The sequence below is a fragment of the Papio anubis genome, chromosome 18 (genome assembly GCF_008728515.1).
Source record: "Papio anubis isolate 15944 chromosome 18, Panubis1.0, whole genome shotgun sequence".
NCBI classification, from domain to species: Eukaryota; Metazoa; Chordata; class Mammalia; order Primates; family Cercopithecidae; genus Papio; species Papio anubis.
Window position 1 is genome coordinate 62,774,355 of NC_044993.1, and position 13,177 is coordinate 62,787,531.

The window sequence follows — 13,177 nt, forward strand, 5'->3', positions numbered from 1 at the left end:
CAGACCTCCTGCTCAGTCCACCCCCCTGGGTGCCAGTCCCCAAGCTGCCTGCTGCAGCCGAGAGGGTTGGGACACACAGGAGCCACTGCCTGAGTCTGCCTAACCACTCCTTCCCTTCCCCAGAAGCAGACACGTGGTGGGACACACCCAGCCACTGGCACCTGTGCCTGGCAAGTCAATACTGGGTGTGACTCTTCCTTCTAGGAATGAGCTCCCTGGAGGTTTCCTTCACAGAAGTGGGCAAGGGCCGGGCGCGGTGGCTCAAGCCTGTAATCCCAGCACTTTGGGAGGCCGAGACGGGTGGATCACGAGGTCAGGGCATCGAGACCATCCTGGCTAACACGGTGAAACCCCGTCTCTACTAAAAAATACAAAAAACTAGCCAGGCGAAGTGGCGGGCGCCTATAGTCCCAGCTACTCGGGAGGCTGAGGCAGGAGAATGGCGTAAACCTGGGAGATGGAGCTTGCAGTGAGCTGAAATCCGGCCACTGCACTCCAGTCTGGGAGACAGCGAGATTCCGTCTCAAAAAAAAAAAAAAAAAAAAAAAAAAAAGAAAGAAGTGGGCAAGGTCCTGCTAGTCACAGTCTGTCCCCGGGCCAGACAAAGGGCTCCATGCTTGCTGTCAGCACTCCCTAAGCCCACAGGGGACCCTGTCGTGGAGCTCCTCTGTATGCCCAGGCTGTGTAGGCATCCAGGTTTGGGCAGTGAGGATGGAGGGTCAGTTATTGAGAGCCTGAGCTCTGAGGTCAGAGGGACTCAGTACTGAGCATCTCTGGGATCTCGGGCAGTTTGCTTTCTCTCTCTGGCCCTCGGTTTCACCACCTGTACAACTGAGCCAATGATAGCACCCACTTCATGGGGCCCAGTGGGAGAGACAGAAACTGTAGGAAAAGCACTTGGTCCCTCTCCTCTCCTTTTTCCCCTCCCCTTCCCTTCCCTCCCTTTTCCTTTTTCCTTCTCTCCCTCCCTCCCTCCCTTCCTCCCTTCCTTCCTTTCCTTCCCTTCCATCCCTTCCTTCCTCCCTTCTTTTCTTTTTTAAAAAAAGACAGGGTCTTGCTCTGTTGCCCAGGCTGGAGTGCAGCAGTGCGATCACAGCTCACTGCAGCCTCTAATTCCTGGGCTTAAGCAATCCTCCTACCTCAGCCTGCTCAGTAGCTGAGAATACAGGCACATGCCACCCTGCCTGGTGAATTTTTGTACTTTTTGTAGAGATGGGGTTTTTGCCCAGGTTGGTCTCAAACTCCTGGGCTCAAGTGATCTGCCTGTCTGGGCATATTCTTATGCTAACCTGCCTGGGTCTAGGCTTCTTCCTTTGTGAAGTGGGGGAACGACAAAGCCTGCTCCTAGGGTCAGAGGGCAGAAAGAGCTGATGGGTGGGAAAAGCATGGAGCAGGGCCCACCGGCGTGGGGCTGTGCAGGGCAGCGTCGTCGTTTCTCTTCTCTCCCGACGCCTATTCCTGCTAATGGCCGGAACCCTGCCCTTGTCACTTGAAGGTCTCTTATGCTTTCACGTAGTCTCTTTCTGGGTTCACTCTTTCGATTCAGGGAGCCTGTTTTTGTTTTCTTCCCACCCCATCCCTTTCCCGAGGGGTGGCGTCCTAATGGGGGAGGGGCCTTCTGAGCCTCTGGTTGGCTCTGGGGCTATGCCTGACCTTGGGTGTCCTGGAGTGGAATCTGTCTGGCTGTGGCTGGTCGCACTGTGGCATTCATTCTGGGCAGCATAGTTCTCGGGTCTGGGGCCTTCTGGAGTGTGAAAGACATTGCTAGATCCCCCAAGGTGTTCAGTTCTCTCCTCCTGGGCGTGTAACCCCTTGCAGATCAGTGGGGTCCTGGGCCTTGCTTTGCGGAGTGAAATGTGAGCAGAAGCAACCTGTGTCTTCCTGGGCTGTCATTTCAGAGCTGGTGGCTCCCTCCAGGCTCCCTCCACCGTGGGAAGCCCTGAGGCCTCATGTTGAGGCGGCAGCATTGTAAGTGTGTGAGGCCTCCATCGGCCTGGGAACCTGAGTGACTATAATGGGCACGATCCCTGCCACCCCGTGCGGGACACGTGGTGGCTCTAGAACCACACCCCAGCTGTGCTGAGCCACTTGAGTTGAGGTTTGACACTGCAGCACAACCTAGGCTGCCCTAACCAAGACACACAGACGCCCAGGCCTCTCGCTGGTTCTGGGATTCCCAGGACCTGGGTGCAGGGGGACTTCTGGTCTTTTCTACATGCCTCTCACAGGCCGTGGGTACTGGGTGGGCACAGTCTCAGGCCCACTCTCAGCCTGTGTGCCCACGGGTTGCCCCCAGTCCCACCAAGAAGCAGCTCACAGGCTCCTCTGATTTCCACTGCCCCTGCCCACTCCCATCCTCTGTGGGCTTTCACAGCCCACACACCCAGGGTCCAGCCAGGGCTGCTATCTTTCTTTCTTTACCTCCCCAGAATGGGCACTTCCCAATACTCCCTACCTGGTATTAAAATGATCTTTGGCCAAGTGCGGTGGCTCAAGCCTTTAATACTAGCAATTTGGGAAGCTGAGATGGGTAGATCACCTGTGGTCAGGAGTTTGAGACCAGCCTGGCCAACATGATGAAACTCCATCCCTACTAAAAATACAAAAATTAGCAGGGCGTGGTGGCGGGCACTCTATTCCCAGCTACTCGGGAGGCTAAGGTAGGAGAATCTCTTGAACCCAGGAGGCAGAGGCTGCAGTGAGCCAAGACCATGCCACTGCACTCCAGCCTGGGTGACAGAGAGAGACTCCATCTCAAAAAAAAAAAAAAGATCTGCAAGTCTGTTCTCCTTTCTGGACTCAATGTTCCTCCAGGATTGTCCCACTTACCAGCTGTGTGACCTTGGGCAAGTTAGCAAACCTCTCTGTGCCTCATTGTCTTCATCTGGAAAGGCATAAAACATTGTTGGGAGAATTCAATACATTAATACACATAAGGTATTTAGTAAAGCAGTGCCTCTTACTTGTGTTGCTTATCTACTGCCACATAACAAATGACCCCCAAAATTTAATAGCTTAAAATAATAAACATTCATCATTTTGCACTGCTTCTGAGGGTCAGAAGTCAGGGAGTGGTTTCTCCAGCTGGTTCTGGCTCAGCCTCTCCCATGAGGCTGCAGTTAGGATATGGGCAGGGGCTGCATCATCTGAAGGTTTGGCTGGGGCTGGAAGATCTGCTTCTGAGATGGTTCACTCACCTGGCTGTTGGCTGGAGGCCTCAGTTGCTTGTCACATGGGACTTCCTCCAGGGCTGTTTGAGTGTCCTCATGACATGACAGCTGACTTCCCCCAGGGAAAATGACCTGAGAAAGAGCAAAGAGGAGGCTGCAATGCCTTTTATATCCTAATCTTGGGTGTTACACATCATTGCTTCTACATCTGTTCATTAGAAGTGGGTGCAGTCTACACATAGAGGAAAGACAGTTAAGTTCTATCTTTTGAAGGCAGGAGTGTCAAAGAATTTGCGGACGTATTTTAAAACCACCAAGTTGGCCACGTGTGGTGGCCCACACCTATAGGCCCAGCACTTTGGGAGATGGAGGTGGGAGGACTGCTTGAGCTCAGGAGTTTGAGACCAGCCTGGGCAACATAGCGAGACCTCTTCTCTACTTAAAATAAAAAATATTAGCCAGGTGTGGTAGTGCATGCCTGTAGTCCTAGCTACCCGGGAGGCTATGGTGGGAGGAACATTTGAGCCCAGGAGGTCAAGGCTGCAGAGAGCCATGATCGCGCCCCAGCACTCCAGTCTGGGCGACAGAGTGGGATCCTGTCTCAAAATAAAAATAAAAATAAAACCGCCAAGCTGCTGAATCCACATGGGTTGTTGTCATCACTGCTAATCCTCTTGCTCCTTCCAAGGGGCTTGAACACAGTAAGTACATAATGAATGCTTATTGAAAGTATAAGTGGGCTGGGCATGGTGGCTCACATCTGTAATCCGAACACTTTGGGAGGCTGAGGCGAGTGGATCACTTGAGGTCAGGAGCTTGAGACCAGCCTGGGAAACATGGTGAAACCTATCTCTACTAAAAAATACAAAAATTTGCCGGGCATGGTGGTATACACTTGTAATCCCAGCTACTCAGTAGGCTGAGGCAGGAGAATTGCTTAAACTCAGGAAGTGGAAGCTACAGTGAGCCGAGATCATGCCACTGCACTCCAGCCTGGGTGACAGAGCAAAACTCTGTCTGGGAGGGCGGGGGGAAGGAAAGAATAAAAAGAAAAAGAAAGTATGAGTGCATGAATGGATATGGGAGTGAAAAACATGAGCTAGAACAGAAAGGAGAAGAGGCAGAAGGGAGGAGATGGTGTGAGGGGGAGGAGGGGCCGTGGGTTGTGCCCTCTGTGTTTGAGGCTTCAGGTCCTGTCCCTCCCTTGGCCTGGGGTCTGCCGACCCATCACCCTCTCCCAGCCTGACTCCCAAGCTCCTGACCCTCTAAGCCTCTGCCCTCCACCTGCCCCCTTGAGCTTGCTTTGGCACAAGACAGCCCATATTCTTGCTGTGGCTTCTGTGCCTCATGGTTCTAACATGGCTGCCTCAGCCCCATACATCACCTCCTTAGGAGAATAGATCCTGAAGGGGGGGAAAAGATCTTTCTCTTCCAGGATCTTTACTTTGTCAGGGAGGAAAATCTTTTCAGGAAGCTCTTCCCTCTCCATCCAAAATTCACCTCCTCCTTATATCTCACTGGGTAAAAGAAGGTCACATGCTAACCCCCTGGACCAATCACTGGAAGGAAAAGAGGATGGCGAGGATTTCTCCCCTGGTGCTGGGCGCAGTGCCTGGTGTATAGAACAGGGCTCTGTGGGCAGAGACATGCATGTGGCTGCTGGACAGGCACTGAGGGTGACTGCCCCCAAAAATCACAAACAAAGGGCTACAGGGGGCAGAGCTGAGGGGCTCTCAACAACCCACAGAAGCCTGGACCTGCTTCCCCGGGGAGCTGAGGCTTGAGCAGGGCTTTGAAGGATGCATGAGTTGACCAGGCCCAAGAAATCACCTGAAAAGGCTCTGAAGCACAAAATAGCAAATGTCAAGGTAATGAAGAGCCTCTTGGAGGCTAAGATAGTTGAAAAGTAAATCAACAGTCCAGTGATTAGACTGCCAGACTAATGGGCTCAGGTCAAACTTGTAGGCCATCCTTTTTCTAATTCAAGACTTTAAAGTATCACTTCTGTGGTTTAACCATGGCTGAGCATCATTATTTAACAATTTATTTAAAACTCAACACTTTTTAAAGGTAATTTCAACTTAAAAGTACATCCTAGAATACTCTACAAGCAGAACACCAGTCCAGCTTGCCACAAATAGCAGGTAACTAAATAAATGCAATGAAAATAAAACAAGGTCAGTGTGGTGACTCATACCTCTAATCCCAGCACTTTGGGAGGCCAAGGTGGAGGACTGCTTGAGGCCAGGAGTTTGAGACCTGCCTGGATAACATGGTGAGACCCTGTCTGTACAAAAAAAATACAAAAGTTAGCCAGATGTGATGGTGTGCACCTCTGGTCCCAGCTACTTGGGAGGCTGAGGTGGGAGAATCCCTTGAGCCTGGAAGGCAGTGGTTACAGTGAGCTGAGATTGCACCACTGCACTCCAGTCTTGGTGAGACAGTGAGATCTCATCTCCAAAAAGAAGAGGAGGAAGAAGAAGGAAGAAGGAAGGAGGAGGAGGAGGAGGAGAAGAGGAAGAAGAGGAGGAAGAAGAGGAGGAGGGGAGGAAGAAGAAGAAGAAAGAGAAGGAGGAGGAGGAGGAAGAGGGAGGCAAAGAAGGAAAAGAGGAGGAGGAAGAGGAGGAGGATGAGGAGGAGAAAAAGATGATCATGATGATAATGATTCATGATGAAGATGATGAAGAGAAAGAAGAAGAGGAAGAAGATGAAGAGGAAGGGGAAGAGAGGAAGAGGAGAAAGAAAAGTTATGATACAGATGGACCAGGCACCATGGTTCACACCTGTAATCCCAGCACTTTGAGAGACTGAGGCAGGTGGATTACCTGAGGTCAAGAGTTTGAGACCAGCCTGACCAACATGATGAACCCCTATCTCTACTAAAAATACAAAAAATTAGCCAGTCATGGTGGCACTTGCCTGTAATCCCAGCTACTCAGGAGGCTGAGGCAGGAGAATCACTTGAACCTGGGAGGTGGAGGTTGCAGTGAGCCAAAATCATGCCACTACACTCCAGCCTAGCCAACAGAGTCAGACTCCATCTCAAAAAAGAAAAAAAAAAAAAAAAAAAAAGATGATAAAGATGATGCCAGGGAAGACAAAATGATGATGGTGATTTATGCTTGTGGAATAACAAAGGGTAGGCTTGGCTTTCAGAAAGTGTTTCTCACAATCACCTTCTCACAGCTGAAAAGCACGAGAGAAGGCTCTGTGAGTAGTCACTGAGCCTGGAGCATCCTAGGTGGGTGGCTGGACCCTGCAATGCGGCTGCTTATGGGGCTGCCTGTCCAGATACTGCAGCTCCCTAAAGGCAGTGGTAGCTTCTGCAGCCCCCTGCCCAGCCTGGGACAATCCTGCCCAGAGGCTCATGGGTCTGCAAGGCACCTCCCAGTAGCCACTCCCTGAAGCCAGAGACAAGGGCAACTGGTTTATTCACCAATCCTGTGGCATGTCAAGGAGAAAAGGGTCACTGTATGAGTGCCTGCTGGGGGCCAGCCACTCACGACCCTTCTTGGTGAAGCTTGTGTGCAGACTTTGCACACAAGCACTCTGGGAAGAAGGTATCTGAACTTCCATCTTGCAGGAGGGGAAACTGAAGTTCAGAGATGTCAGGTCACTTGCTCTTGGTCACACAGAAAGTTGGCTGTAGAGTCAGGAGTTAAAACCATGCTCATCTAGTCTCAGGGTCTCTCTGTACATGTGTGTTTATATGGGTACACATGTGCATTGCGCACATGTGTATGTGTGCATGTGTGTGTGTACATGTGTCTTGGAGAACTCCCCTGTGAGACTGGTAAGCTGGACTTTTGGCAGCCACCTTCTCACTGACCTCCTGGCCTCCACCCTCGCCCTACCCCAGGGTATTCTCCAAGCAGAGGTCTGAGTGGTCCTGTTAAAACCCAGGTCGTGCCATGACCTAGGGAGGACTCTCCTCCCAGTCCTCCAGGGCTCCCCATCCTTCTCAAAGGAGAGGCCAGCGTATCCTCAGTGGCCTCCCAGGTCTTCCCTATCATTGCTCTGACAACTCTACCCTTACTCTCCTTAGCTCCTCTCCAGCCATGCCAGCACTTGCAGCTCCTCCAGGGTGCTCCAGGGTCTTTGCACTGGCCTTTCCCTCTGCCTGGGGTGCTGTCACCCCAGACATCCATGAGGTTCCCTCACTCACCTCCTTCAATCTCTGCTCAAAGTCCTTTCTCAGAACACCCTTCCCTGACATCCTGGTTTAAAATGGTAGCTCCTTTCTTCCACTTACTGGCCTGCTGATCCCCCTTCCTTGGCTGTATTTTTATAGAATTTACTTATTTTTAATTTTCTTTGTTTCCTATGTCCCCTGCTGGGAGGTCCTTCCCTCCCTTGTCTGAGTCATTCGTTGCTGCTTCCCTAGTGACCTGCACAGTGTCACAGTGTCTGGTACACAGTAGGTGCTCAGTCAAGGTTTTCTTTTTTTTCAGACAAAGGTTCACTCTATCACTCAAACTAGAGTGCCATGACATGATCTCAGCTTACTGCAACCTCTGCCTCCTGCGTTCAGGTGATTCTCATGCCTCGGCCACCTGAATAGCTGGGACTACAGGTGCATGCCACCACACCCAACTAATTTTTGTATTTTTAGTAGAGATGGGTTTTTGCCATGTTGGTCAGGCTGGTCTCAAACTCCTAGGCTCAAGCGATTCTCCCACCTCAGTCTCCCAAAAGTGCTGGGATTATAGGCGTGAGCCACTGCGCCCAGATAAGTTTTGCTGGATAAATATTCAAGTCCTGGGGGAAGCCAAGCCTTCCCTCTCCACCCGCTGAAGCCTCCTGGGGAGGGTCCTGAGGATGGGGCTTTCCAGTTCCCATCTCTTGTGACAGATGCCATCAAGGCCCAGGCAGATGGTGTGCTGCGCCCATGGATTTTGGCAGCGGTTACCCTGAAAGGGCTGTTCCCGCTCGGGCAGATTGGCAGGAAAAGCCCCAAGTCAATAAAGTGTGGGAGATAAGCGGGTTCGAGAGAAGACACTGAGATTGGGTGTGCTCCAAGCAGTTCCTGCGAATCTGCAGGGCAACCGAAGGTGGGGGGGTGCGGGTGCCCTGCTGTGCCACCTGGAGCTGGCACAGGCCTGCTCTGGCCCTGGTCACGGTGTGGGGTGGGGCTCCTTCTGTCTTTGGCTGCCTGTCTCTGCTCTCTGAGACGCAAAGGATGCCAGGCCCAGGGCATTGGACCAGGCTTGGAGACTCCTGCTCGAGGCACTGCCGATTTGGGATTTTAGACCCAAGTCCCAGGCTCTGTCGCTTGTGAGCCAGGTGGCCCTGGTTCAAGGATTCATCATCTGTAAAATGGGGATAATAATAGTACCAGCATGGCAAGGTTACTGGGAGGATGAACTGAGATTAGGCGTAGAAACCTCTTAGCTAAGCCTGGCCTGGAGGAAGTGCCCATTAAGTGGGAGTTTTTGTTGCTATTTTAGTTGCAGCAACAGTGCCTCAGAGCTGTGTGACCCAGGATCACTCAGCCTCCCTGGTCTGGGTCTCAGTTGCTGTTCTGTAAAAGAACATGATACTAGAAGGCTTCTCAGTATCTACAAGAGACTCAAAATATGCAGACTGATTGGGGCTGGGAAGCCGGTGGGGGCCTCACCTGGGTCAGAGGAGACTCCAGCCCTGGAACATCAGACTTCTAGCTGGGATGGACTAGGGACAAGTGGAGGGAGGGGGGCCGCTGGCTGTGGGAATGTCGAGGATGGAGAGGGGAAATCTGAGGTGGCTTCTCAGAGGAGAACTCTGAGCTGGGCTGTAAATCGGGAAAGATTTAACATGCACAACATTTGGCGGTGGGGAGACTGTGGTGAGATGGGCACTTGTGTACATCGCTGGTGAAAGTGTCAGTGGTCCAATATTTTTGGAAAGCAATCTGTCAATTTGTAGCCAGAGTCTTAATATGGTTTACCTTTCTATGATCTGGTAGTTCCCATGCTCAGGACTTCTTCTAGGGAGGTAATAAAATGTGGACAGACCAAGAGGGTGCATAGCTAGCCACAGGGATACATTCTCTGCAGCAGAACTTATTACATACTTCAGAAATGGAGTTTCCATGGCTAGGCTCAGTGGCTTTTACCTGTAATCCCAGCACTTTGGGAGGCTGGGTTGGGCGAACTGCTTGAGCCCAGGAGTTTGAGACCAGTCTGGGCAACATGTGGAAACCCCATCTCTACTAAAAATACAAAAATTAGCCGGGCATGCAGGCGTGCGCCTGTAATCCCAGCTACTCCGGACGCGGAGGCAAGAAAATCGCTTGAACCCAGGAGGCGGAGGTTGCAGTGAGCCTAGATGGCACCAATGCACTCCAGCCTAGGCAACAGAGTGAGACTCCATCTCAAAAAAAAAAAAGGGGTTTTCAGGATCATGGAGAAATGATGAGCCATATCATATCATGCTGGGTCAAAAGCACGACATGAAATGACACCCACTGCGTTATTTCAATTCTAAAAGGCACAGAAAAAAGACCAGAAAGAAATCTGCCAGGGTGTCCACAAGGGTTGTCCTTTAGTGGTGAGATTATGGGAAATACTGTTTTTCTAGACTTTGCCAAATTGCCAGCAGAGGTGTGCAGTCCTTTTGGCAATCAGTATGAAATCTGGCAAAGGAAGAGGTGACGGCAGCTCAGGTACACACCGGGCACATGGATAGTTCGTCTGGACACTTACTGAGCTGCCAGCCTGGCCACAGACCAAGAGCTGTCCTTTACCTCCCCTCTCCCTTGTGGCCAATCCAACCAAACCTGTCAATTTTATCTGCTGAACATGTTGCAGGTCACCCACTTCAGCTGTGACCCATCCCCACTGCCATGGGCTCCTCTTGACCGCTCCTCACCTGTAGCTCTGGTCATCTTCTTGCCAGCCACATCCAGCCATGCCATTTCTTTGCCTAAAACACTTCAGTGCATGCCACTGCCCTCGGCCCCTCGGCCAAGCTCTCCAGTGCAGCTTTGAAGACCTCTGGCGGCTGCCCAGGCAGGCCCTCTGGGTATGGCACCGTCACACTGCATTCCTGTCTATCTGGCTTCTTTACCATCTTCCATCTATGCCATGCCCAGCCTGGCCCAGGAGCTAGTGCTGCAGAGTGAAGCCACAGAATAAACATGAGGATTGAATGAACAAGCAGGGTGGTTCCTACTCTCCCCTGGGGGGTGCAAATGGGGAGAGGGAACCCAGGGAGTGACCCATTTTCCAGATGAGGAAATGGAGGCCTAAGAAGTTAGTTTCTGTGCCCTGTGTGCAGATGCCATAGCTGGGAAGTCATGGTCTGCCTCTTGTTAGATCCTGTCCTTTGTGAGGGCAATGGCTGTGTTCAGGTCACGTCTGTGTCCCCAGGATGCAGCCCAGGCAGGCACACGGGTGGAGGTGGAATGAGAGAGAGAGAAGAGGCCCTGGGTCTCAGCCCATAGGGCAGCAACTTGAATATTTTAGCTGCCTCCTTGGGGAGGGGGCATGTGGGTAGCAGTGGGGAGCACTCAGGAGGGTGGCCTCAGTTTACCCAGAGGGGCTGGGCTAATCAAATATTGAGCTATCTGCACCTGACCCAGGGGTTGGGAAGGGCTACTGGAGGTGAAGGGGCCAGGGTAAGGAGAAAATACTGCAGCAGCCACCGATCACCAGTCTGCCCCTAGGCCCAGGTGCTGGCGGAGCTGACAGGGTGGGGAGCCCACACCTGCCCAAAAACTGGTCAGTACTTCTATCCAGGGGGACACGGGCCCAAGATCCTCAGATCTGATTTTTAAAGAGAAACCAGGAATCCAGATATTTGTACCAGATTCCCAACATTTAAAATCTCAGCTCAATGTTTCTTTAAAAAGCCTTTGATGGCCAAACACAACACAGTAGGGGGCTGCACTGGGCCTAGGGCTGCCCATTTGTAACCTCTGGTTTGGGGGTGTGGCCACCCTGTTGGGGTCTGGTAGTGCCTCCCTGCAGCCACTCCAGGTCCTCAGGCCCCCATTAGTCTTCCAGTTTATGCGCCTGTTGAGTCTCTAATTTTCTGTCCAAAGGAGGAGCTCACTCAGGAGCTGTCTTGGCTCCAGGCGAGACAGCTGGGAGGAAGCAGGACCTTCATGGCATGGGACAGTCCTCAGCCAACAGGGTATGAGAGCTGGGGGATAAATGCCTGACCTCCTGCCCCTCCCAGGACCAGTCCCGAGGCTCATCTATGCAGCTGTGCAGAGGGGCTCCAGAGAGGCTGAGTACCAAGCTCCCCCAGCAGTGTCTGGTGGTGACCAGGCCAGCTGTGCCCTGTCTACTGGCCTCCTGCCCTTCTTTCCCAGCTCCCACTCCAGCTTCCTGGGGCTACTGCCCAAATAAACCAGCTGCACCGTGTCCTCCTTTCAGGCCTCTGCTCTCAGTGGTTCCTCAAACGAAAACCATGAGATTTTGCTCATGGCAAAGCAACAAAAATCCTTTGAGGTGTGACAAACGCCAGGAAAGAAATGGGTGGCAGCTGCTGATGGAGGAAAGCAGGGGTCTGACATCAGAATAGCCCCTGGAAGTAACACTGATTCTGTGGACAGAGGATAAGGACAGAGGATGGGTGCAGGTGCAGCGGTGGGGGAGGGGGCTGGAGGGAGGAAAGGCAGGTGCCAAGGTCCTGGGAGGGGAATGAGTTGAGGGGTCATCCAGGACAGGGCAGAGGGCTCGTGTGCTGCAAGTGGTGGGGTGTGGCCAGGGTGGGCTGCAGAGGTGGCCCAGGCTGGCTTCTTATTTTGGGTGCTGTATCAGTCAGGATTCTTCAGAGAAACAGAACCAACAGGAGATACACATAGGTAGATAGGTAGGTAGCTATAGATACAGATTTATAGGCTGGGCACGGTGGTTCATGCCTGTAATCCCAGCACTTTGGGGGCCTGAGGCAGGACGATCACTTGAGGCCGGGAGTTCATGATCAGCCTGGGCAACATAGTGAGACAAAAAAAAAATAATAAATTCAGGTGTGCTGGCACACGCCTGTAGTCCCAGCTGCTCGGGAGGCTGAAGCTGTAGGATCGCTTGAGCCTGGGAGTTCGAGGCTGCAGTGAGCTTTGATGGCAACACTGCACTCCACCCTGGGTGACAGAGTGAGACCCTGTTTCTAAAATAAAATGAAATTAAAAACGAGATTTACAGATGCCCCTCAATTTACAATGAGACTACATCTCAGTAAACCCATCCTAAGTTGAAAACAACTTTAGTACCTCGATAAACCTGTCACAAAGTTGAAAAATCGTCAGTTGAACCCTTAACAGTTGGGGACCATCTGTATTATGGGAATTGGCTCATGCAATTCTGGAAGCCGAGGAGTCCTAGAGTCTGCTGTCTGCAAGCTGGGAAGCCCAGGAAAGCCAGTGTTGTTCCAGTCCAAGCTGGAAGGCCTGAGAGCCAGGGCCACTGATGTCCAAGGGCAGGAAGAGATGGATGTCCTGGATCAAGCAGAAAGCAAATTTGCCCTTTTTCCTCCTTGTTTTATTCGGGCCCTCAATGGATTGAATGGTGGCCACCCACAGTGGTGAGGGCGATCTGTTTCACTCAGTCTACTCATTCAAATGCTACTCTCTCCCTTTTTTTTTTGACTGAGTCTGGCTCTGTTGTGCAGGCTGGAGTGCAGTGGCACGATCTTGGCTCACTGCAAGCTCCACCTCCCGGGTTCACACCATTCTCCTGCCTCGACCTCCTGAGTAGCTGGGACTACAGGCGCCCACCACCATGATCGGCTAATTTTTTGTATTTTTAGTAGAGACGGGGTTTCACCATGTTAGTCAGGATGGTCTCGATCTCCTGACCTCGTGATCTGCCTGCCTCGGCCTCCCAAAGTGCTGGGATTACAGGCGTGAGTCACTATGCCTGGCCTTCTTTTCTTTTCTTTTTTTTTTTTGTGATAGGGTCTCACTCTGTCACCCAGGCTGGAGTGTAGTGGCCAATCTCAGCTCACTGCAGACCTCTGCCTCCTGGGTTCAAATGATTTTCGTGCCTCAGCCTCCTGAGTAGCTGGGACTTCAGGTGCCT

The 13,177-nt window shown here is 52.0% G+C and overlaps 1 long non-coding RNA gene across 1 annotated transcript; it reads right to left on the minus strand.

Moving 5' to 3' along the window:
* Positions 1-2,723: 2,723 nt before the first annotated feature.
* Positions 2,724-5,414, minus strand: LOC116271322. The gene is made up of 3 exons (XR_004179847.1): positions 5,368-5,414; positions 3,198-3,302; positions 2,724-2,884 (listed from the first exon to the last, which is right to left on the minus strand). It is a non-coding gene; the product is annotated as an uncharacterized LOC116271322 (long non-coding RNA).
* Positions 5,415-13,177: the final 7,763 nt, after the last annotated feature.